The sequence below is a fragment of the Triticum dicoccoides genome, chromosome 5A (assembly GCF_002162155.2).
Source record: "Triticum dicoccoides isolate Atlit2015 ecotype Zavitan chromosome 5A, WEW_v2.0, whole genome shotgun sequence".
NCBI lineage: Eukaryota > Viridiplantae > Streptophyta > Magnoliopsida > Poales > Poaceae > Triticum > Triticum dicoccoides.
The window spans coordinates 104352009-104375884 of NC_041388.1; positions in this window are offsets into that span (position 1 = coordinate 104352009).

Sequence of the window (23876 nt, forward strand, 5' to 3'; positions counted from 1 at the left end):
TAGAGCAAATGACAAACTACTCCGAAAGATATAAGTGAAGATCAATGAGTAGCCGAGTAATTATGCAACTATGTGAAGACTCTATAACATTTAGTAATTTCAGATCTTGGTATTTTATTCAAACAGCAAGCAAAACAAAAGAAAATAAAATGACGCTCCAAGCAAAACACATACATGTGGCGAATAAAAATATAGCTCCAAGTAAAGTTACCGATGAACGAAGACGAAAGAGGGGATGCCTTCCGGGGCATCCCCAAGCTTAGACTTTTTGGTGTCCTTGTATTTTACCTTGGGGTGCCTTGGGCATCTCCAAGCTTAGTCTCTTTCCACTCCTTATTCCGTAGTCTATCGAATCTTTACCCAAAACTTGAAAACTTTACAACACAAAACTTAACATAAAACTCGTAAGCTCCATTAGTATAAGAAAATAAATCACCACTTAGGTACTGTTGTGAACTCATTCTAAATTCATATTGGTGTAATATCCACTGTATTCCAACTTCTCTATGGTTCGTACCCTCCGATACTACTCATAGATTCATCAAAATAAGCAAACAACACATAGAGAACAGAATCTGTCAAAAACAGAACAGTCTGTAGTAATCTATAGGTTTCGAATACTTCTGTAAGTCCAAAAATCCTGAGAAATTAGGAAGTCCTAGTAAATTTGTTTATTAATCTACTGCAAGTGGAATTGGTATTTTATCGCTCTCTGGTAGAAAATGAAAATTATTCTCGTGAGCTCATACTTTCTTATTTTACAGCAAGATCAAATAACAATCACCCAAGAAGATCCTAAAGGCTTTACTTGGCACAAACACTAACTAAAACATAAAAAACACAATCATAACATAGGATATATGATTAATTTATTACTAAAAAGAACAAAAATCAAGGAGCTAAAATAAAATTGGGTTGCCTCCCAACAAGCGCTATCGTTTAACGCCCCTAGCTAGGAATGATGATTTCAATGATGCTCACATAAAAGATAACAATTGAAACATAAAGAGAGCATCATGAATAATATTACTACCAAATTTTAGTATAAACCACTTCATATTCATAGGGATTTTGTGAGCAAACAACTTATAGGAACACTAATCAACTAGCATAGGAAGGCAAAACAAGCATAACTTCAAAACTTTAAGCACATAGAGAGGAAACTTGATATTATTAAAATTCCTACAAGCATATATTACTCCCTCATAATAATTTCTAGTATCATCATGAATGAATTCAACAATATAACCAGCACCTAAAGCATTCTTTTCATGATCTAAAAGCATAGAAAATTTACTACTCTCTACATAAGCAAAATTCTTCTCAATCGGAATAGTGGGAGTATCATAAGAGACTCGAATACTATAAATTGTTTCCACATTAAAAGAGTAATATTCAAAAAAAGAGTAACCATAATCATGACAAGTTTTATAAATATAATCATCACTACTTTTTATAGCATATGTATCTTCACAATAATTATCATAAGTAGCAACTTTGTTCTCATCATAATCGATTGAAACCTCTTCCAAGATAGTGGAATCATCACTAAATAAAGTCATGACCTCTCCAAATACACTTTCATAATTATCATAATAAGATTCAACATCCTCCAAAATAGTGGGATAATTACTTCCTAAAGTTGACACTCTTCCAAGCCTACTTTCATCAATATAATGATCATAAGTAGGAGGCATGCTATCATCATTATAAATTTGCATATCAAAACTTGGGAGACTAAAAGTATCATCTGCATTAAACGTAGCATCCCCAAGCTTTGGACAAACATTAATTACGGCAAATATATTCTCAAAAACATCATCTTCATCAAACATAGCATCCCCAAACTTGGGCCTTTAATACCATAAGCATAAACACTCTCATCATTAATAGTATGGATAGCACCAATAGTATAGCAATTATCATCATCACAATGAGAAATAGGAGCAACATCATTTGGGAGGGATACCTTTCTACCTTTGCTTCTCCGTCTTTTCTTTTTCTTCTTCACATCATGTGTGGGTTTAACCCTCTTTTTTGAGCTCCTTATTAATGAGATTGGTTGAATAGAAGGCTCCTCCTCATTACCCGATTCATCATAAGAAATAAAAGGAGGATATTGGGAAGTCTATTCCCTTTCATTAGTATTCTCTTCATATTATATTTGTTTTCTTTTCTTTATGTAATTGGCAATATAAGGATTTTCAATGCAATTCACCGCACAATACATATAAATTTCTTCTAGATCAATATCGAGGAATTTCTCAAGGTTATATTCTGGAATACGCTTAGTTTGACGTTTCATTTCTTCATAACCCAAGAGCAAACTAAGTTCACTATGATGTGCAAGGGAAATCAAGTCATCACAATTTTTGGACACGATTCGATCATGAAACAATTTGCATTTGATATTCAAATAACCATGTTCATTGCAAAGTTCACAAGTATGGCTAAGATATTTTAAATTTTCAGCACTAACATCTAGCCTCTCTTGCAACCTATAAGTGCATCTAGTGCCCCTTAGTGATTTTGGTGCATTGAAAACTTATAGGTTAAGGGACTAATGCATTTGTGAGTGTACACAGGTCTATAAGTCTATGAGGAGTTTGATATTTACAAGTAAAGTCAATCCCTAAAAATGAAGTTCTTCGTCTGAAGACTTTGTATTTCTGAAGACTTTTTGAAGACTTTGAAAGTGAAGAACTTGGTGTAATCCTGAAGACTTGGTATTCGTTCAAGGAACATGAAGCGTGAAGACTTTTGTTTTCGTAGTTTCATTTTCTCTTTCTTCAGTCATAGGAAACATCGTACTGTTAAAGGGGGTCGAGGAAATACTAAGGAAAAATTTCTAAGTGATGCTCAACTCAAATACTACACCTACCAATCCCTTCGAGTGAAGCCATTGGAAATCTCATACAGCTCAATCAATTTCTTCAGTGACAGCGACGAAGTTCTTCTGGTCTCTGAGGAATTTGTTTTGACTGAGGAGTTAGGAATTCGCCAGTGCGGATTGCCTACACAGTGAGGAACAGGATAGCCCTGAGGAATTTGATACTCAAAATTCCGACCGTTGTTGTGCTATGTGCCAGCTGTCCCAAAATATCTACCCACCTAACGGTCATATCATTGAAGGGCATTTATGTCTTACCATGTTGGGCTGCTCCCTAGGCTATAAATAGTCCCCCTACAACCACTAGCTGGTTGGCTACGCCAAGAGAAACTGACACTTATCATTTGAGAGCATTCCATCCTCCGAGGACTTTGAGTGAAAATCATCAAGTGAGGAAAACCCAAACCCAAACACCTACAAACCCCAAGTGATTGAGCATCACTGAAGAGATTGATCCTGCGCGGATCCGACGCTTGTTACCTTTGAAGACTGTGCATCTTCCAGACGGTTAGGCATTATGGTCTAGAGCATCCAAGAGGAAATTGTGGATCGCCGAGTGACCGAGTCTGTGAAGGTTTGGAAGTCACCTGAAGACTTACCACGAGTGATTGGGCGAGGTCCGTGTGACCTTGGCTCAAGGGGAATACGGTGAGTACTGAGTGTTCTGGACTGCGTATTCAGAATTGGGTGTCTGGGACTGTGTGTCCTCAGGTTTAAATACCTAGCCGCCCTAACCAGACGTACAACCGTCATGGCAGTTGGAACTAGTCTACCAAATCATTGTCTTCACCAAGCTACCTGGTTCCATTTCCTCAACCCTTTCATTTCCTCATTTCTGTGTTATGAGCTTGTTCATATCTGTTTGAAGACTTTGACTATAGACTTTCTCAATTTCCTTAGTTCAATTTCTTTAGTCTGTTTGTCTTCATCCTGTGTTATCCCGTGTTTACGCTTTCTGTACTTTGTGCTTGTTTTTCATTTCATCATGAAGACCATGCTCATGTTCTGTTATGTTTACTTCTGAGTACTTATTCTGCTGCAAGTAGTTCTTCACTCAGGAATTTCCTCACCCTGAAATTCCTCAGTGAATAATTCATAAAAATCGCCTATTCACTCCCCTCTAGTTGATATAACGCACTTTCAATTGGTATCAGAGCAAGGTACTCCCTTGTTCTGTGTGATTTTTGTTTAACCGCCTAGAGTTTTAGTTATGTCGACCGCAGGTATGATCAAGGTTTTTGCTGGGTGTCCTACCTTCGATGGGACGGACTACCCCTACTGGAAGAATAAGATGCGCATGCATCTTGAGGCAATTGATAACGATCTCTGGTACGTTCTGGAGAATGGTGTTCCCTTTGTCACTCCCACCATCAATTATACTACTGTGAAGAGATTCAAGCAACTCGACTCTCAAGCGAAGAATATCATATGTGGCCATCTGAGCAAAGGGCAGTATGGCAGAGTGAGTGCTTTGGAGACAGCTAAGCTTATCTGGGACAGGCTATCCAAGGTCAATGAGGGAGTCTCAACACAGCGTGACTCTCGAGTTGACGTTCTATGAAATCTCTTCAACCTCTTCAAAAGACTCGACAATGAAAATGTTCAGCAGACCCTCGATCGCCTCACTGACATCTCAAATGAGCTTCAAGCACTTGGTGCCGCTGATATCACCGACCATGAGGTGGTGAAGAAATTGCTGAGATCGCTTGATTCCTCATTTGATACCTTGGCATTGATGATACAAGAACATGGAGACTACAAGTCACTTGATCCCGCTGATATCCTCGAGAGACTAAACACTCATGAGTTCCAGCTTGCTGAGAAGAGAGATCTCTATGGACCAAGCTATGGTAGATCACATGCTCTGAAGGCCAAGGCAGTGTCTGAATCTGATGGTGAAGATTCTGACAGCAGCCTTGGTGACCATGAAGAACTGAGCCAGGAGCTAGCTATGCTCGTTAGGAAGTTCCAAAAGTTCTCAAGACATGGTCTCTTTGGTAAATCCTCAAGAAGTGGTGACTTGAGAACAGATTCCTCATCCCATGATTACAAGAGGAAACTCTACCACAAATGCAAGAAGCCTGGACACTACATTCAAGATTGTCCTTAGTGGGAAAAGGGATCAAAGAAGAAGAAGTACAAGGATTACAGTTATGATGATTCAAAGAAGAAGAAGAAATCTTCAAAGTCCTCGTCATCAAAACCTTCAAGGTCCTCATCTCACAAGAAGAGCAGCTCCGAGAAGGCTCGGGCGTTCATTGGCAAGGAAATTGACTCCGAGGAATCAGACTCTGGTGTGGCAAGCCTAGCCCTCACTGCCGCATTCGTCAGCAAGTCCATCTTCAACTCTGAAGAAAAGGACCTCCCCAACACTACTAATGACGGCGATGAGGACTACGCTCCCACCTATTGCTTCATGGCAAAAGGCTCAAAGGTACTCAAATATCCCTCCTCTGAATCTAGTGAGGATAAATCTGATGAAAACCTCAAACCCAGCTATTCTAAACTTGCTAAGATTGCTATGAAACTACAGAAGGCTCTTGAAAAGGTTCAAAACATGCTAGATAAAAGCGATGATATGTTGGCGAGGAAATGGATCGCACTAAAATTTTGACTGAAAATCTTCAGAGATTTAGTCCAAGTTTGACAATCTTCAAGGTCATCATAAGACTCTCCTATCTGATCATGAGAAGCTTTCTTATGAATTTCTTCAAAGAAAGCAAGATCTTGAGCAGTTAAGAGTGAGTTATGAAGATCTATAGAAGGAGCATGATTCATTACTTGCTCAACAGATCAGCGCTACTCAGGATGAATTTGTTTCTCCATGTTTGAAGTGCATTAAACGTGAAACTGCTAATTCTTCACCTGAATGCTCAAATACTTCCATTGCTGAAAATTCTTCAACTGCCTCTGCTATCACTAATTCCTCATCGGAGGACATTGCTAGTATCACTGATGATGCAGGGCTGAAGGAATTGTATATGACAGGCATGTACAAAAGCCTCAAAGGACATCAGGCTCTTTGTGACGTGCTTAAAAAGCAGGTCCTCAATAGGAACCATAGGAAAGAGGGTATTGCCTTTGAGAGGAAACTCAATGCTGATGGGACCTACTGGAAACCTGAGCAGTATCCCAAAACCTCATGGGTTGCTTCAAAGGGACCTTCAGTGGATCCATCTACTCTATCTGGCTTTACATGTGAATCTTCATATTCTTCTGGTGAGTCATTTGACTCCAATTATAAACTGTTCAAAACACAGAATGGTGAAGTATTTGCTAGATATGTTGGCACTAACTGCAGGAAGGGTCCTCCTATGAAGAAAATCTGGGTTCCCAAAAGGTGCCTTGAAAATCTTCAGGTGAATGTCATCATGACACCACCTGTGAAGAATAGGAACCCCAGATCAAATTCTTCCTATGGACCAAATTCTTCATATGGATCCAAGTCCTCATACGGACCAAACTTCTCACATGGATCAAATTCCTCAAAAGGATCAAAGTCGTCATATGAACATCATCGTGATAACCCGTCTGTTTTGCAGGGAAGATCTAAGGATTATGGACATGTGCATTATTCTTCAAATCATTATGTTCATAAGTCCTCAAAGAATTTCTCTACTTACTCTTATGCTTACCCTAACCCCTCTTATGTGGAACGAAGTGGATTGGTATCTATGCCACCTTTCTCTTATGGAGCTCGCAGAATGATGAACTCTTTGCCACCCCTTCAGATGTGGGTGGTGAAGAAAAAGAACTAACCTCTTATGCAGGATCAGGTCTCCAAACGAACTTAATCGTCTGAAGAATTTGCTGGAGACCTGAATGTGCTTGAAAGGACGCAAGCTAATCATGAAGAAATGAATTTTTATTTCTCACGTCCTCATACTGCTTTATCTGTTCTAGTGGTTGATGAAATTGATCTGATGACATTGATACCATATTCTTCACTACTGAAGTATATGAGTTCGTAAGTTGCACTAATTCATCCACAGGATGATCAACCCAAAGCCACTGAGTGGGTCCTCGATAGTGGATGTACAAATCACATGACTGGTGACAGGAGCTTATTGATGGACTCTGCTTTATCTCCATCACATCTTAAGTATATCACCTACGCTGACAAAGGCAAAAGCAAGGTATTGGGTCTAGGTAAGGTTGCAATCTCAAAGGATCATCACATGGACAAAGTCATGCTTGTCGAGTCCTTAGGGTTCAACCTCATGTCTGTCTCAATGCTTTGTGATCTTGATATGGTTGTTGTCTTTGGCAAGTATCGTTGTGTTGTGATCATGGAAGCTGACAATTCCAAAGTCTTTGAAGGATTTGGGAGTGGAGATTTGTATATTGTTGATTTCTCTACAGGACCACAACATGCTACATGTCTACTTGCAAAAGCTTCAGAAGGCTGGCTACGGCATCATCGACTTGGTCATGCTGGCATGAGGAATTTGCACACGCTCGCGAAGAAGAAGCATGTCATTGGCATTGAAAATGTCAAATTCCTCAAGGATCACTTGTGTGGAGCATGTGAAGCTGGAAAGATGACCAAGGCCAAGCATCCAGCGAAGACTATCATGATTACTTCTCGACCATTTGAATTACTTCACATGGATCTCTTCGGCCCTACTCACTATGCCACATTTACTAATGCTGCATCCTTATATGGCTTTGTTATTGTTGATGATTATTATCGATATACATGGGTCCATGTCATCACTTACAAAACTGAAGTGCAGGAAGTTTTCAAACGATTTTCATCGGGGGCTTCAACCAACTTTGGTGTGAAGATCAAGCACATCAGAAGTGATAATGGAACTGAGTTCAAGAACACTGGTCTTGATGACTATCTAGAAGAACTCGGTATTACTCATGAGTTATCAGCTCCTTATACTCCTCAGCAAAATGGCATCGTGGAGCGCAAGAACAGGACTCTTGTTGAGATGGCCCGCACTATGCTTGATGAGTACAAGACACCTCCTCGCTTTTGGCCTGAGGCAATCGATACTGCGTGCCACATCATCAACAGGGTATATCTTCACAAATTCTTCAACTCCTTACTGACAAGAAACCCAATGTGAGTTATTTCAAAGTCTTCGGTGCTAAATGTTGGATTAGAGATCCTCATCACAGTTCTAAATTTGCACCGAAAGCACATGAAGGTTTTATGCTCGATTATGGTAAGGACTCGCACACCTACAGAGTCTTCAACAGCTTTCACCACAAGGTTGTTGAAACTGTAGATGTGTGGTTCGATGAAACTAATGGCTCGCAAAGAGAGCACCTACCTCCTGTGACAAATGAAATACCTCTTGAGGAATCTATCAAGTTCAAGGCTACTGAGGGTGTCATTCCTACTGAAGAATCTGCTGAAGAAGTCATTCCAGAACATGAAGAACGTCATGCTGATGCACCTGCGGAAAATGGTGCTGAAGAAAATGCTGATCAAATTCCTCAACGTCAACCCGCTCATCCTCGCGTTGCAAATGAAGTGCAAATTGAGAAAATCATCAGCAACATCAACATTCTAGGTCCTCTCACATGCTCAAGAGCTTCACATTTATCTAACTTTTGTGGGCACTTTGCTTTCGTCTCTATCACAGAGCCCACTAAGGTTGATGAGGACATCAATACCATTGTTACACCCACAGCCCCTGCTGCTATACATACTGGGCCAATTACTAGAGCTCACGCACGCCAATTAAATTATCAGGTACTTTCGTTTCTTGGTAATGATTCTGATGTTCATGAGAGTATGATGCAGCCCAAATTGGATACATTTGTTTTGCTTACAAATGAAGGCCCTGGCATGGATAAGAGGGATGAACACTGGAGCAAGACCAAGCATGGAGATGATGGCATGCGCAAGGGGATCCAAAACGGAGTTACAAGTGATGATTTCAGGACTTTGAAGCCACCATAAGGAGCGCATGAAGCCTTGGACGAAATATACAAGATGCCACTTCATAAATTTCGTCCAGAGGCTATTCTAGGTGCCGCATCACCTTATTATTGGGCCAGGCCCATGTATTTTTGAAATACTTAAGTATAGGCTGTTTTTAGAGTCCGTATGTGTGGGTAAACAAGAGTTAGGGTTGGTTTCGGACCCCTCCTCCAAGGGCCACGAAATCCCCCTCTTCCTCCATATATACAGCCCTTAGGGCGTTGTTTAGACTTTGGGTTTTGTTTAGATTAAAAGTTCGCCATAGCTGCAACTTCACGTACTTCGTTTGTGTCCAATGACCAGACCAAGACGTCACAGAACCCCACCTTCATCAATAAAGCTTTCCTCTTATATTCGCAATATCCAGATTGCAATTTCAATTTCTTGCTTGTTCTTCGTTGCTTGCAGGAAAGAGACCCTCATGGTCAGATTGATCGTGCTCCGACGTGGTCAATAACCTCTCGGAGTTGGTTTAGCGATTGCTAAGGCGCGACGTCCTCGCACGTTCGTAGTCGGATCGTCAAAGTCGACTTCCAACAAAACGACAGCCACCATCTCATCGAAAGATCGGGCCCCTCGCCTCTATCAAGTGGTATCAGATTTCCAGGTTGCTCGGTGAGATTTTACAGTTTTTCGTAGTTTAGATCGAGTCTATTCTTCATACCTACAGTCCACGAAAAAGCCACACAAAAAATTAGGGTTAGTTCATCATATCCGAACCAATCTGAGCCATTGCATAATCTTTTTAGGGTTTTGCATTGTTGAGTTTGCGGTTGCATCGTCGTGTCTAGTTGCTGGTCTTAGTGTCTAGTCCTTTAGAGTTTCGAGTTCTGTTCACAAGTAGTCACGCCGCCGCTGCACCATCGTCATCACCGCTGCCATATACCACCATCGTCATCGCCGCTGCCATATACCACATATCCACCGCCATCACGCCAATCCGAGTCCAGCTCCAACATATATCCGCCACCAGTACGAGTTCCACCAGATTCATCGCCGCCACCAGTCCGAGTTCCACCAGATTCATCTCCGCCACCAGTCCTAGTCCGAGTCTAGTATTTTGTTACTCTGTTTTGGATTTCCAGATCACGCGATACTCCGAGTCGTGATAGAGTAGGACTCCTGAACTTTCGTGCTACCCGCAGAAGAAAAATAGTTCCAAACTAAAAAAACTAAGTCTGGAAAATTCTGGCTAGGCAGTTTTTGGACAATTTGTAGACTTTTTCGAAAAAAATGTTGCGGAGCAAAAAAAAGAGGAAAGAAAAGTGCAAAAAAAGTGAAAAAAAGAAAAAAAAAATCAGAGCGTGCTCCTCCCTTGTTTACGTGCAGCGTCGTGATTTTGTTAGTGTTCTAGGCTCGCGTCTCTAGCACGGTCTAGCCTAGGACCAGCACAGTACCGTCGTTGAGCGTTTATTCAACTTTGCATCTATGAATTGATTATTGCTGACCCTTTTTGCTACCATATTATAAGCCTTCCCAGCTCCACATACATCTACGTCGTGCGTTTGACTCTCCCTGGTAATTGCTCTATCCAAGCTTTGAGAGTTTTGACTATGACGGTTGCCGATCACCGCCTGCTGTTGGGTAAGAACTGGTAAGAATTTGAGATTTGTTTGACGGATTTGTGACACCCACCACCACCTCTTGTTAGTAGTCTATAGGATCATATTCTTGTGTGTTTCTATTGCTATTAACCATGGCAGGATCACAAGCCGACGAGATTGACTGGGAGCAAGGTTGTTAGAATCGCGATTCCGTTATACGATTCTATGACTTTACGATCCAAACTTACCCATCTGATTCTACGATTTTAGTTCATAAAATCTACGTTTCTATGATCCTGGTAGTGAAGATTCTATGATTTACGATTCTACCATCAGAGCTCCGATCTGATTCAAAATTGTGATTCTGACAACCTTGACTGGGAGAACATGACGAATAAGGAGTTGCATGATAAATTTCAGCAAGTTATGAGTGGACAGGTGCAAGATGTGCTAAACAGATTTGAAGAGGCCATGGAGAAGATAGATGGCATGGAGAAGACGTTCGAAACAAAGCTCGATAACAAGTTTAATGAATTGCTCGCGCGTCTTCCACCACCACCACTGGCTGCACCTAACGCACCTCTACAACAACAACAACGATGACTACCTCCATGTCACGAAACAACCCTCCGCCGAGCGAGCCATCTCCCTCTTGCACCTGGCCAAACTGTTGGTGCTGCTGTTGATACTTCTGTGGCTCCTGTTGCTGATGTGGAGGAGGATGATTTTGCGGGAGATTACGAGGATGAGGTTGATCAAAATCAGAACTACATGCAACCACCAGCACCGCAACAACCAGGTCGTCCACATGCAAATAATGGCAATGGTAGGGCTCCCCCTCAGGTACGAGATCATGACCATCTCCCTAAAATGAAATTGAATATTCCACCATTTGAGGGTAGATATGTTCCTGATATATATCTTACTTGGGAGTTAGAAACTGAACAACGATTTACATGTTTACAGTATCCCGAGGAGAGACATGTTCCCGCTGCTGTTTGTGCTTTCACTAGTTTTGCATGTGTTTGGTGGTCTGAGCATTGTAGGTTATATCCTATTCCAGCTACTTGGCCTGCTTTGAAAACTGCTATGCGTACTCGTTGGGTTCCACCATATTATCAACGTGAATTACTTCAAAAATTGCAGCGTTTAAGACAAGGAAAAAATTCTATAGAAGAATATTATCAGGAATTACAAACTGGCATGATTAGAAGTGGTATTGTGGAGGAGAATGAAGCTATGCTTACACATTTAATGAGTGGATTAAATAGACAGATTCAGACCATTCTAGAGTATAAGGAGTATACTAATATCACTCGTTTATTCCATCTTGCTTGTAAAGCTGAACGTCAAGTGCAGGATCGACAGACATAGGTGCGAACTAACTTTTCTGCAGGTCGATCTTCATCATGGACACCACATGCATCCTCTGCTTCCACTGCACCAGCATCTACATCAAGTGCCACCTCCAGCCGTGATACAAGAAAGCAAGCACAACCACCACTATCTACCAAGAGCACAAATGTTGGGCCTGCGCAGAGATCTTCTTCCATGGCATCAACAGGGCACACAAGTCATATTATTTGTCGTCGTTGTAAGGGAAGAGGACATTTTGCGAGAGAATGCAAATCTCAGCGTGTGATGATTGTTACTGAGGATGGTGGGTATGAGTCTGCTAGTGACTATAATGAGGGGACTTTAGCCCTTATTACGCGTGAAGAACACGACGGAGATGATTCTGATCATGAGATGCAATACATGGCTCCTGAAGATGCTGAAAGGTATGAATGTTTAGTTGCTCAACGTGTTTTGAGTGTGCAGGTCACACAAGCTAGGCAAAATCAGAGGCATAATTTGTTCCATACAAAGGGAGATGTGAAGGAACATTCTGTTCACGTCATCATAGATGGAGGGAGATGCAACAACTTGGCTAGCATGGAGATGGTGGAGAAGCTATCTCTCACCACAAGACGACATCCACATCCTTACTACATCCAATGGTTCAACAACATCGGCAAGGTTAAGGTAACACGTACTGTTTGTGTGCATTTTAGTATCTCTACATATGCTAATTATGTTGATTGTGATGTGGTACCTATGCAAGCATGTTCATTATTACTTGGTAGACCATGTCAATTTGATAAAAATTCTATACACCATGGTAGAAACAATCAGTATACTCTTGTTCATAAGGATAAAAATATTACTTTGCTTCCTACGACTCCTGATTCCATTTTGAAAGATGATATTAATAGAGCTAATAAAGCAAAACAGGAGAAAAATAAGAGTGAAAATCAGATTTTGGCAAAAGAATTTGAGCAACAAATGAAGCCTAATAATAAACCATCTAGTGTTTCTTCTGAAATTAAATTGAAAAGTGTGTGTTTACTTGCCACCAAATCTGATATTGATGATCTAGATTTTAGCAAATCTGTTTGCTATGCTTTTGTGTGCAAAGAGGCATTATTTTCATTCGAGGACGTGCCTTCCTCTTTGCCTCCTGCTGTCACTAACATTTTGCAGGAGTTCGCTGACGTCTTTCCACAAGACGTGCCACCGGGATTACCACCTATTCGAGGGATTGAGCATCAAATTGAATTAATTCCTGGTGCATCATTACCCAACCGTGCGCCATACCATACCAATCCAGAGGAGACGAAGGAGATTATGCATCAAGTACAGGAGCTGCTCGAAAAAGGTTATATACGTGAATCCCTTAGTCCTTGTGTTGTTCCTATCATTTTAGTGCCGAAAAAGGATGGTACGTCGCGTATGTGTGTTGATTGTAGAGGCATTAATAATATTACTATTCGTTATCGTCATCCTATTCCTAGGCTAGACAACATGCTTGATGAATTGAGTGGCTCTACAATACTCTCCAAAGTTTATTTGCATAGTGGATACCATCAAATTCGTATGAAATTGGGAGATGAATGGAAAACAACATTTAAAACTAAGTTTGGATTATATGAGTGGTTAGTCATGCCTTTTGGGTTAACTAATGCACCTAGTACTTTCATGAGGTTAATGAACGAAGTTTTACGTGCTTTCATTGGACGATTTGTGGTAGTCTATTTTGATGGTATACTGATTTATAGTAAATCTTTGGAGGAACATTTGGAACATTTACGTGTTGTTTTTATTGCTCTACGTGATGCACATTTGTTTGGTAACCTTGGAAAGTGCACCTTTTGCACCGACCGAGTATCTTTTCTTGGCTATGTTGTTACTCCACGGGGAATTGAAGTTGATAAAGCCAAGATTGAAGCTATTGAGAGTTGGCCGCAGCCCAAAACGGCCACACAAGTGAGGAGTTTCCTTGGCCTCACTGGTTTCTATAGGCGTTTTGTGAGAGATTTCAGCACCATTGCTGCGCCTCTCAACGAGATTACAAAGAAGGATGTGCCTTTTGTTTGGGGTACCACATAGGAAGAAGCCTTCATGGTATTGAAAGATAAGTTGACACATGCTCTTTTACTCCAACTTCCTGATTTTAATAAGACTTCTGAGCTTGAATGTGATGCTAGTGGAATTGGATTAGGAGGTGTGTTATTACAGGATGGCAAACCTGTTGCATACTTTTCTGAAAAATTGAGTGGGCCTAGTCTGAACTATTCTACTTATGATAAAGAATTATATGCTCTTGTTCAGACCTTAGAAACATGGCAACATTATTTATGGCCCAAGGAATTTGTTTTACATTCTGATCATGAATCTTTGAAACACATTAAAAGTCAAGCAAAACCGAACCGTAGACATGCTAAATGGGTTGAATTCATTGAGACTTTCCCTTAAGTCATTAAACACAAGAAGGGTAAAGAAAATGTTATTGCTGATGCTTTGTCTCGTCGTTATACTATGCTTTCACAACTTGACTTTAAAATATTTGGTTTGGAGACCATCAAAGATCAATATATGCATGATGCTGAATTTAAAGATGTATTGCAGAATTGTAAGGAAGGGAGAACTTGGAACAAGTTCGTTCTTAATGATGGATTTTTGTTTCGTGCTAACAAGCTATGCATTCCAGCTAGCTCCGTTCGTCTTTTGTTGTTGCAGGAGGCGCATGGAGGAGGATTAATGGGACACTTTGGCGTCAAGAAGACGGAGGATATACTTGCTACACATTTCTTTTGGCCAAAGATGAGACAGGATGTTGAGCGTTTTGTTGCTCGCTGCACTACATGTCAAAAAGCTAAGTCATGAATCAATCCTCATGGTTTATATATGCCTTTGCCTGTACCTAGTGTTCCTTGGGAGGATATATCTATGGACTTTGTTTTAGGTTTACCTCGAACAAAGAAGGGGATGGATATCATATTTGTTGTCGTGGATAGATTCTCAAAAATGGCACACTTTATACCATGTCATAAAAGCGATGATGCTGTTAATGTTGCTAATTTGTTATTTCATGAAATTATTCACTTGCATGGTGTGCCAAATACTATTGTTTCAGATCGTGATACTAAATTTCTTAGCCACTTTTGGAAATGTTTATGGGCTAAATTGGGGACTAAACTGCTTTTTAGTACTACTTGTCACCCCCAAACTGATGGACAAACTGAAGTAGTCAATAGAACATTGTCTACTATGCTTAGGGCTGTTTTGAAGAATAATAAGAAAATATGGGAAGAATGCTTGCCTCATATTGAATTTGCTTATAATCGTTCATTGCATTCTACTACTAAGATGTGCCCTTTTGAAATTGTGTATGGTTTCCTACCTCGTGCACCTATTGATTTGTTGCCTCTTCCATCTTCGGAGAAGGTTAATTTTGATGCTAAAGAACATGCTGAATTAATTTTAAAAATGCATGAGTTAACTAAGGAAAACATTGAGCATATGAATGCTAAATATAAACTTGCTAGAGATAAGGGTAGAAAACATGTTGTGTTTGCACCTGGAGATCTTGTTTGGTTACATTTGCGTCAGGATAGATTTCCTAATTTGCGCAAATCAAAGCTAATGCCACGTGCTGATGGTCCTTTTAAGGTGTTAGAGAAAATAAATGATAATGCATATAAACTTGAGCTGCATGCAGATTTTGGGGTTAGTCCCAATTTTAACATTGCAGATTTGAAGCCTTATTTGGGTGAGGAAGATGAGCTTTCGTCGAGGACGACTTCATTTAAAGAAGGGGAGGATGATGAGGACATCAATATCATTGTTACACCCACAAACAAGACCAATTACTAGAGCTCGCGCACGCCAATTAAATTATCAGGTACTTACGTTTCTTGGTAATGATTCTGATGTTCATGAGATTATGATGATGCCTAAATTGGATGCATTTGTTTTGCTTACAAATGAAGGGCCTGGCATGGATAAGAGGGATGAGCACTGGAGCAAGACCAAGCATGGAGATGATGGCATGCGCAAGGGGATCCACAACGGAGTTACAAGTGATGATTTCAGGACTTTGAAGCCACCAAGGAGTGCATGAAGCCTTGGACGAAATATACAAGATGCCACTTCATAAATTTCGTCCAGAGGCTATTCTAGGTGCTGCGTCACCTTATTATTGGGCCAGGCCCATGTATTTTAGAAATACTTAAGTATAGGCTGTTTTAGAGTCTGTATGTGTGGGGAAACAAGAGTTAGGGTTGGTTTCGAACCCCTCCTCCAAGGGCCACGAAATTCCCCCCTCTTCCTCCATATATATAGCCCTTAGGGCGTCGTTTAGACTTTGGGTTTTGTTTAGATTAAAAGTTAGCCATAGATGCAACTTCGCGTACTTCGTTTGTGTCCAACGACCAGACCAAGACGTCATAGAACCCCACCTTCATCAATAAAGCTTTTCTCTTATATTCGCAATATCCAGATTGCAATTTCAATTTCTTGCTTGTTCTTCGTTGCTTGCAGGAAAGAGACCCTGGTGGTCAGGTTGATCATGCTCCGACGTGGTCAATAACCTCTTGGAGTTGGTTTAGCGATTGCTAAGGCGCGACGTTCTTGCACGTTCGTAGTCGGATCGTCAAAGTTGACTTCCACCAAAATGATAGCCACCATATCATCGAAAGATCAGGCCCCTCGCCTCTATCAAAGGTAGATGAAGCATTTCTAGAGCCTGACTGGATTCAAGCTATGCAAGAGGAATTACATCATTTCGAGCTCAACAACGTCTGGGAACTGGTCAAACATCTAGATCCTCGCAAGCACAATATCATTGGCACAAAGTGGATCTACCACAAGAAGCAAGATGAAAATGGCCTTGTGGTGAGGAATAAGGCACAACTTGTAGCTCAAGGCTACACACAAGTTGAAGGAATTGATTTCGATGAAACTTTTGCACATGTTGCTAGACTTGAAGCTATTCGCATATTACTTGCTTATGCTAACCATCATGATATAATCTTATATCAAATGGATGTGAAAAGTGCATTCCTTAATGGTAATCTTGAGGAAGAAGTATATGTTGCTCAACCCCCAGGTTTTGAAGATCCAAAGCATCCTCACAAAGTCTTCAGACTCAATAAGGCCCTTATGGCCTCAAGCAGGCCCCACGGGCATGGTATGATACTTTGAAGGAATTCCTCATGAAGAAAGGCTTCAAACCCGGTTCACTTGAACCAACTCTTTTCACTGAATCTTATGATGGTGAATTGTTTGTGTGCCAAATTTATGTTGATGATATCATTTTCGGCTGTACTGACCAACGTTACAGTGATGAATTTGCCTATATGATGAGTGAATAATATCAAATTTGTATGATGGGAGAATTGAAATTCTTCTTAGGTCTTCAGATTCGTCAACAGCGCAATGGCATATTCATATCTCAGGAGAAATACCTCAAGGACATATTGAGGAAATTCGGCATGCAAGATTGCAAAGGAGTCAAAATCCCTATGTCCACAAATGGTCATCTATGCACTGATGAGAATGGTATTGACTTTGATCAAAAGGTATACCGCTCCATGATTGGTTCTTTATTGTACTTATGTGCATCTAGGCCAGATATTATGCTTAGTGTTTGCATGTGTGCCCGATTTCAAGCTACACCGAAGGAATCACACCATAAGACTGTGAAGCATATTCTCCGATATCTAGCTCACACACCAACACTTGGATTGTGGTACCCCAAGGGCCCGGCTTTTGATCTCATTGGATTTTCAGACTCTGACTATGCTGGTGATCGTGTGGACCGCAAGTCAACATCTGGCACATGCCATTTCCTCGGACGATCTTTGGTCTGTTGGTCCTCGAAGAAACAGAATTGCGTATCACTGTCTACTGCTGAAGCTGAGTACATTGCTGCTGGTTCTTGCTATGCTCAAGTACTATGCATGAAGCAAACACTCAAGGACTACGACGTCAACGTGAAGAATGTGCCACTCTACTGTGACAATGAGAGTGCCATCAAGATTGCTCATAACCCAGTTCAGCACTCGGAGACAAAGCACATTCAGATTCGTCATCATTTTCTTCGCGATCATGTGTTGAAGGGCGACATCTCTATTGATCATGTGAAGACTGAAGAACAGCTAGCCGATATCTTCACTAAGCCCTTGGATGAGAAGAGATTTAGCAAGTTGCGGTGTGAGATAAATATCCTAGAATCTTCGAATGTTCTTTGAAAAGGACACTCATCCTAACACTTATGCAAAATTGATGACTTAGATGTGCAACACATGAAGAAACGTTTTTCTTCAAACAATGAAGAATAACACTCTAAGTGTGAAGAAATTTACGAAGAATTTGATTCTCAGAACCCTACGACAATTGTACGCGGTGTCTGAAATCATCATTCTTATACAATGGGTCACACCACCACAAAATGTTGAAAATCTTCAATTGAGTTTTTCCTCGGTTCTTTGAAATTCCTCAGTTGTTTTTCAACTTTCATTGTCGTCACCATTTCCGTCGTTTTTCTTCATTGGCTATATATATGTGTGTGTGTGTGTGTGTGTGTGTGTGTGTGTGTGTGTGTGTGAGTTTATGTCCTCTACAACATTCACTTATTGCTATTTATTCAAGTTGATTGTTCTGCTAAGTGAATGTGATCGGACCCTTCCCCCTCTATGCTAAACTCAACCCAGTCTTCACAAATTCTTCATGTGTGTTCTATTCGAATCTCATTCAAAATGTTCACTGCGTTCTTGTCAGCTGAAGAAATCGTGAACGGAATTTTAAAACCTATCTTATCTAAATTTTCGACTTTGCCACTCAAACCATTCCGCATTCTATGCGATGGTTATCTATTCGCCCATGATCGCACATGACCGTCACCTCTCTATACGTGGGTGACACATGTCAAGCGAATGAGAAAGGTCAGGGGCACATTCGTCCTATTTCCTCGGGCGTGCGTTTTTTTACTTCGGCTATAAATACCCCTCTCCCTTCCTCACTTCACTTTTACTCTGCTCGATCTCACTCCCTCGCTCGAGCTTCCCAACCCTAGCGCCGCCGCTACCTCCATCGTCGCTGGTGAGGAAGAGCTTCACTACCTCGACCTCATCGTTGCCATACTCACGCTGGAGGCGGATTTCTTCATTCCGCCGCCACCGTAGCTGTCTTCCTCAGCCAAGTTAGGGCGTGGAAGATCTAAACCGACGAGCTTCAAATCTACACTTCCTAGTTCGTCGTGTTCTTTGTCAAGGGTAATTAAAAGTTACTTTTACTGCCCTTGTTGATTATGATGTTTTCTTGAAATCTTCAAAAGGTGTTTATTCCTCAACTCTTCACACACTAAACACCTCACATATCATCTGTTCTTGATCTGTTTCTCTAAGCAACATTTTTCTTCAAAATTCCTCAATTTTGTGGATTTTCAAATATGTACAACTCTAGAACCTAAGTCCAAGAATGCATAGTGAAATTCTTCAAGACTCATCTGGTCAATTTCCTCAAACTTGTTCTGTTTTGCAAAAACTTCTGAGAACGCATATGACCTCTTCAAATTCTTCGCACCTATACTATGTTCACAGGTACTCATGTCCGCTGTTGAATCATTAGGTTCTCATCAACTTAACTCATTTGCAGCGTTCCTTGAAGAAAAGTTGCATACCTCTTCAGAGAACTCAATTGTTAAAAACTCTCAGCTGAAGAAAATGGCAGATGGCAAGAAACCTCAGAAGGGATGAAAGAGGCTGGAAGTCAACACTGCATTTGAAATCCCTGAGGACATATACAAGGATTATGGCACTCCTAATGAGGCCACTCATGGAAAGGAAACCAAGAATGAGCGCAAAGTGCGCATCTAAAGAATAGAGAGGAGATGTGCATGGGAATGGAGGGAATACAGATATGTCACTCCCAAGTATATGAAGAAATTCGTTCTTCATCCTCCATGCCCAAGACCTCCATTGGCACCTGGCCAAGTAGCTGATCCCACCAGCCTCAAGCATGGTGAGGGTTATCCTGATGAATGGGCCAAGCACCAGGCCAAGCTTGCCAGAGTTGCTAAGGAAGCAGTGAGGAAATTCAATGAAGACTCTGCTGCTGCTGCCACTGCTGAGGCCTCTGCAAGTAAGCCAAAGAAGGCAATGCCAAAGAAGCCAGCTCATAAACCAAGTGCTTCTACCCAAATGCCCTCACGGCCAAGTTCCCCAGCTATGCCCTCACAGCCAGTTTCTTCAAAGCCCTCATGGCAAATTCCTCAACCCTCACCTGCTCCTCCAAAGTCCTCAGCTGCTCTGACCAAATCCTCAGCACATGTGCATCTCGCCACGTGCCAAAGGATAGCAGCCATCTCTATTGCCTCAGGAGCATTTGCTAGTTCCTCAGCACCACAGCATTCATCAACTGGTCCCACTCTGTTGAAGACCAAGGCAACTGTTGGACAAGGCTCTCGACCAAGTCCTCAAAAGAAGCAGGTCGCTTTTCAAGTACCGTCTGATGAAGACGAAGCTGATGATGAAGAACTTGCTGAAATCATCAGGGACAGACAAGTCAGGGCCGCTGGAGCCAAAGGCACAAGTGTGCCTCTCCTTTTGGATCCAAAGTTGATCCTTGATTACATTGATCTCTGGCACAAGGACCCCAACACTCCCATGCCTGATTTCAAGTTGACTCCTGGCCAAAGTCATATGTTGACTCACTTCATTCAAGAAGAGAAATGGAAATTTGAAAAGGCCAGGAAAATCAAGAAAGCGCAGTACAAAAAGGAGCGCTTCCTGAAGAAAAAATTTGTCTCTATGACAACTGAAGAACTCGTCAATATGCAGTCTGAGATCAAGAAACTCAGTGATGAATTTGACGCATGCCATGCTGATTGGCTGGGAGCCAAGGTTCATTTTGTGAGACTCGCCGACAACTTCACCCCCACTGTTGCTGCCCAATTGCAACAAGAAATTCCTTAGGCTGCTGCATCTGCTCAGCCTACTGAAGAAAATATCAGCACCGCTGATGACTCTCAGGCTACTAAAGAAAATACTAATTCTAGGGCCGATGACTGCATTCCAACTGCTGAAGAAATTACCAGGGCAACCTCTAGTGTTGCGCCTGAAGAAAATAAATAAGTCAAGGCAACTGCATCAGTTGTGCCTTAAGATCTTGAACCAAATTCCTATGCTCCTCCTGCGACTACACCAACTCCTATTCATCCATCTGCATCAGATGTGAAGAAGACCAAGGCTGCAGAGGGTGCAGCTGTGAAGAAAAGGAAGGCATCAACTGCATCAGATTCTTCAGCTCCGAAGAAAATGAAGCCACTAACAAGCTCCTATGACAATCCAATTGATATTGTTCCTGTCTCATCCATGCCATCAAAGGACCTTCTTCCTTTTGATGAGGAATACGTGATCCCAAGCGGATCAGATGATGACATTCCTTCTGCTGCTTCATCAGAGTAGTTGGATGAAGAAATTGAAGTGGATGAAATCCCTTCAACCCCACTTATCTCATCGCCCATGCCTTAGTTCACTGCTGAAGAGGCCGGCATTGAAGAAATGGATGAAGAAGAAGATGTGGACATTGGAAGCGCTACTCTAGTGATGAATGATGACTTTTGGGAAATTCAACACCCCAATTCTCCTCTGTTCACACCGCTTCAACAAAATCCTCAGTCCCCTGTAGCTACTGAAGTACAAATGGGATATGATGAACCACATGCAACCCCATCTATTCATGAAGAAATTCCAGCCACTAGTGCTTAAGAAAATGTAAATGAAGAATTGAAGTCGCAGGCTGCCACTGAAGAAGAATCTGAAATTCCTCAGCCTGCAGAACCTGAGATCGAGATCCCTGAGGTTGTGATGTAATTGACTAACAGTCCTCACCCCAAGCCAAAGGATTCCTTCTCGAAGAAACAAAAATTCAAGGCTGATGACTTCTTTAGCGAGCATGTATTCTTCACTGACTACAACCCTTATGACTCTGCTCGTCTAAGGAGGAAGCGTTTCTGGACTACAAGCCAGGACAACTTCTATTCTTCGGTGCTTTTCAACAAGGACAAAATCTTCTACCATGAGCATATTCCTCACGTGGACATGGAATCGTTGCCTTGTTTCTCTCATGTCCTCGGTGTGCTTCATGATGCAGGCCTCCTCAACTTTTGCTCTGACATTGTTGATTGGAATGAAGAGCTTATTCTTCAGTTCTACGCTACACTGCATATCACAGGTGATCATGAAGATATCAACACCTGGGTCTTGGACTGGATGACCGATAACACTCACTATAAGGCACCGGCCTCTGAATTACTTCACGCCCTGCCCATCAGTCCACCCAGTGAAGGAGCTCGCTGCCTGTACCATAACCTGAACTCACTGCTCATTACATGCAAGTTCTAATGAAGCCTCTGAAGCCCAGTCAAGCCCCAAGGACCAAATTCCTTGTGAAGCACTTACTCTATGTGCCCAGAACAGTCTATCGCATTCTGACGAGGACAATGAGTCCAATCAAAGGCCGCAACTCATCTGATGAGGAAATTGTTGGCAGCATGAAGAATCTTCTATTCAACATCATTCATAGCATTCCTGTCAATTACTATGATTTCTTCATGAGGACTCTGGCAAATGTTGCACTCTCTCCATTTGAGTTGAAGCCTTATGCTCCTTGGATTATAAGATTCCTCAGAACAAGGTCTTCACTCAACTACAAGGCTAATTGTCAGAATCACCTCAGCTACCTGCCCCCGATTGAAGTCCTCAAGCAGACTTTTACCTCAACTGATGAAAAAGGGAAGGCACCCGTCGTCATTGATGAAGGCATTCGTCCATTGGATGGTCAGTTTCGCAAAGCTGCATCTTATTCCACCAATGATGACTCTGCCACTCATGACTCTGCTGCAAATGCACCCAAGTCTACTCCTCAAGCCACAGCTCCACGAGTGATGACTGACCGTGAGCTACTTCTTAGTCTTCACCAGAAGGTGGATCGCAACCATAAATGGGTTAAGCGTCAGTTTGGTTCAATTCTTCACAGCATGACTGCTACACATAATGTAGTGAAGAAAAATCATTACTACCTCCATGAAGTTTTCGGTCGCACCTGGGCTGTCTTATCACATCTGTATGGCGAAGAAGATCTGAAGCAAATGGGTCTCAAGGAGAACTTTGACTGGTCTGCACCTCCTCTGAAGAAAATCAAGAAGGTCAAAGTTCCTACCTTGGTGGCCAGCTCCTATTCTTCATCCCGCGACACCGACGAGTATGAAGATTTGGACGACACTACGGCAGGCCCTACAATGACAAACGACCCCAACAACCCTGGCGCTCCTCCATCAACTTGATATTCTTCAGGGGTGTTAGTCCTCATTTTTGATCCTTTTGGTCATTCGATGACAAAGGGGGAGAAATTTGAGTTAGTCTTCAAGCGGGTCTACTTATATGGGCGTTTTTTATAAGTTACAACTCTTGTTCTTTTGAAGACTTTGCTGGATCGAGTTGTAAACTTAAACTCTATGGTGGTCTGATACTTTTGCTGAGTTTTTCTGCATGCTTATTCTTCAGTAATGTTAATGCACGCATGCTGAATTACATCAGTCACCGTATTTCATCATGCATTTCAAACTGTTAATATTATATGTTAAATGCGTGTATGAATTACAAGATATAGGGGGAGATCTCCATGATTCTACTCTTCAAGTGTGCATTGCTTCAAAAGAAAAATTCCTCACTATGCACATCTTCAAGGGGAGTTCTTCTATATCTTGCAATCAAAATCCTCAGTATCAGTATTTACACTTCATATGTTTATCCCCGTTGAAAACTTAACCTATATTGTCATCAATTACCAAAAAGGGGGAGATTGTAAGTGCATCTAGTGCCCCTTAGTGATTTTGGTGCATTGAAGACTTATAGGTTAAGGGACTAATGCGTTTGTGAGTGTACACAACTCTATAAGTCTATGAGGAGTTTGATATTTACAGAGAAAGTCGACCCCTAAAAATGAAGTTCTTCGTCTGAAGACTTTGTATTTCTGAAGACTTTCTGAAGACTTTGAAAGTGAAGAAATTGGTGTAATCTTGAAGACTTGGTATTCGTTCAAGGAACACGAAGCGTGAAGACTTTTGTTTTCGTAGTTTCATTTTCTCTTTCTTGAGTCATAGGAAACACCGTAC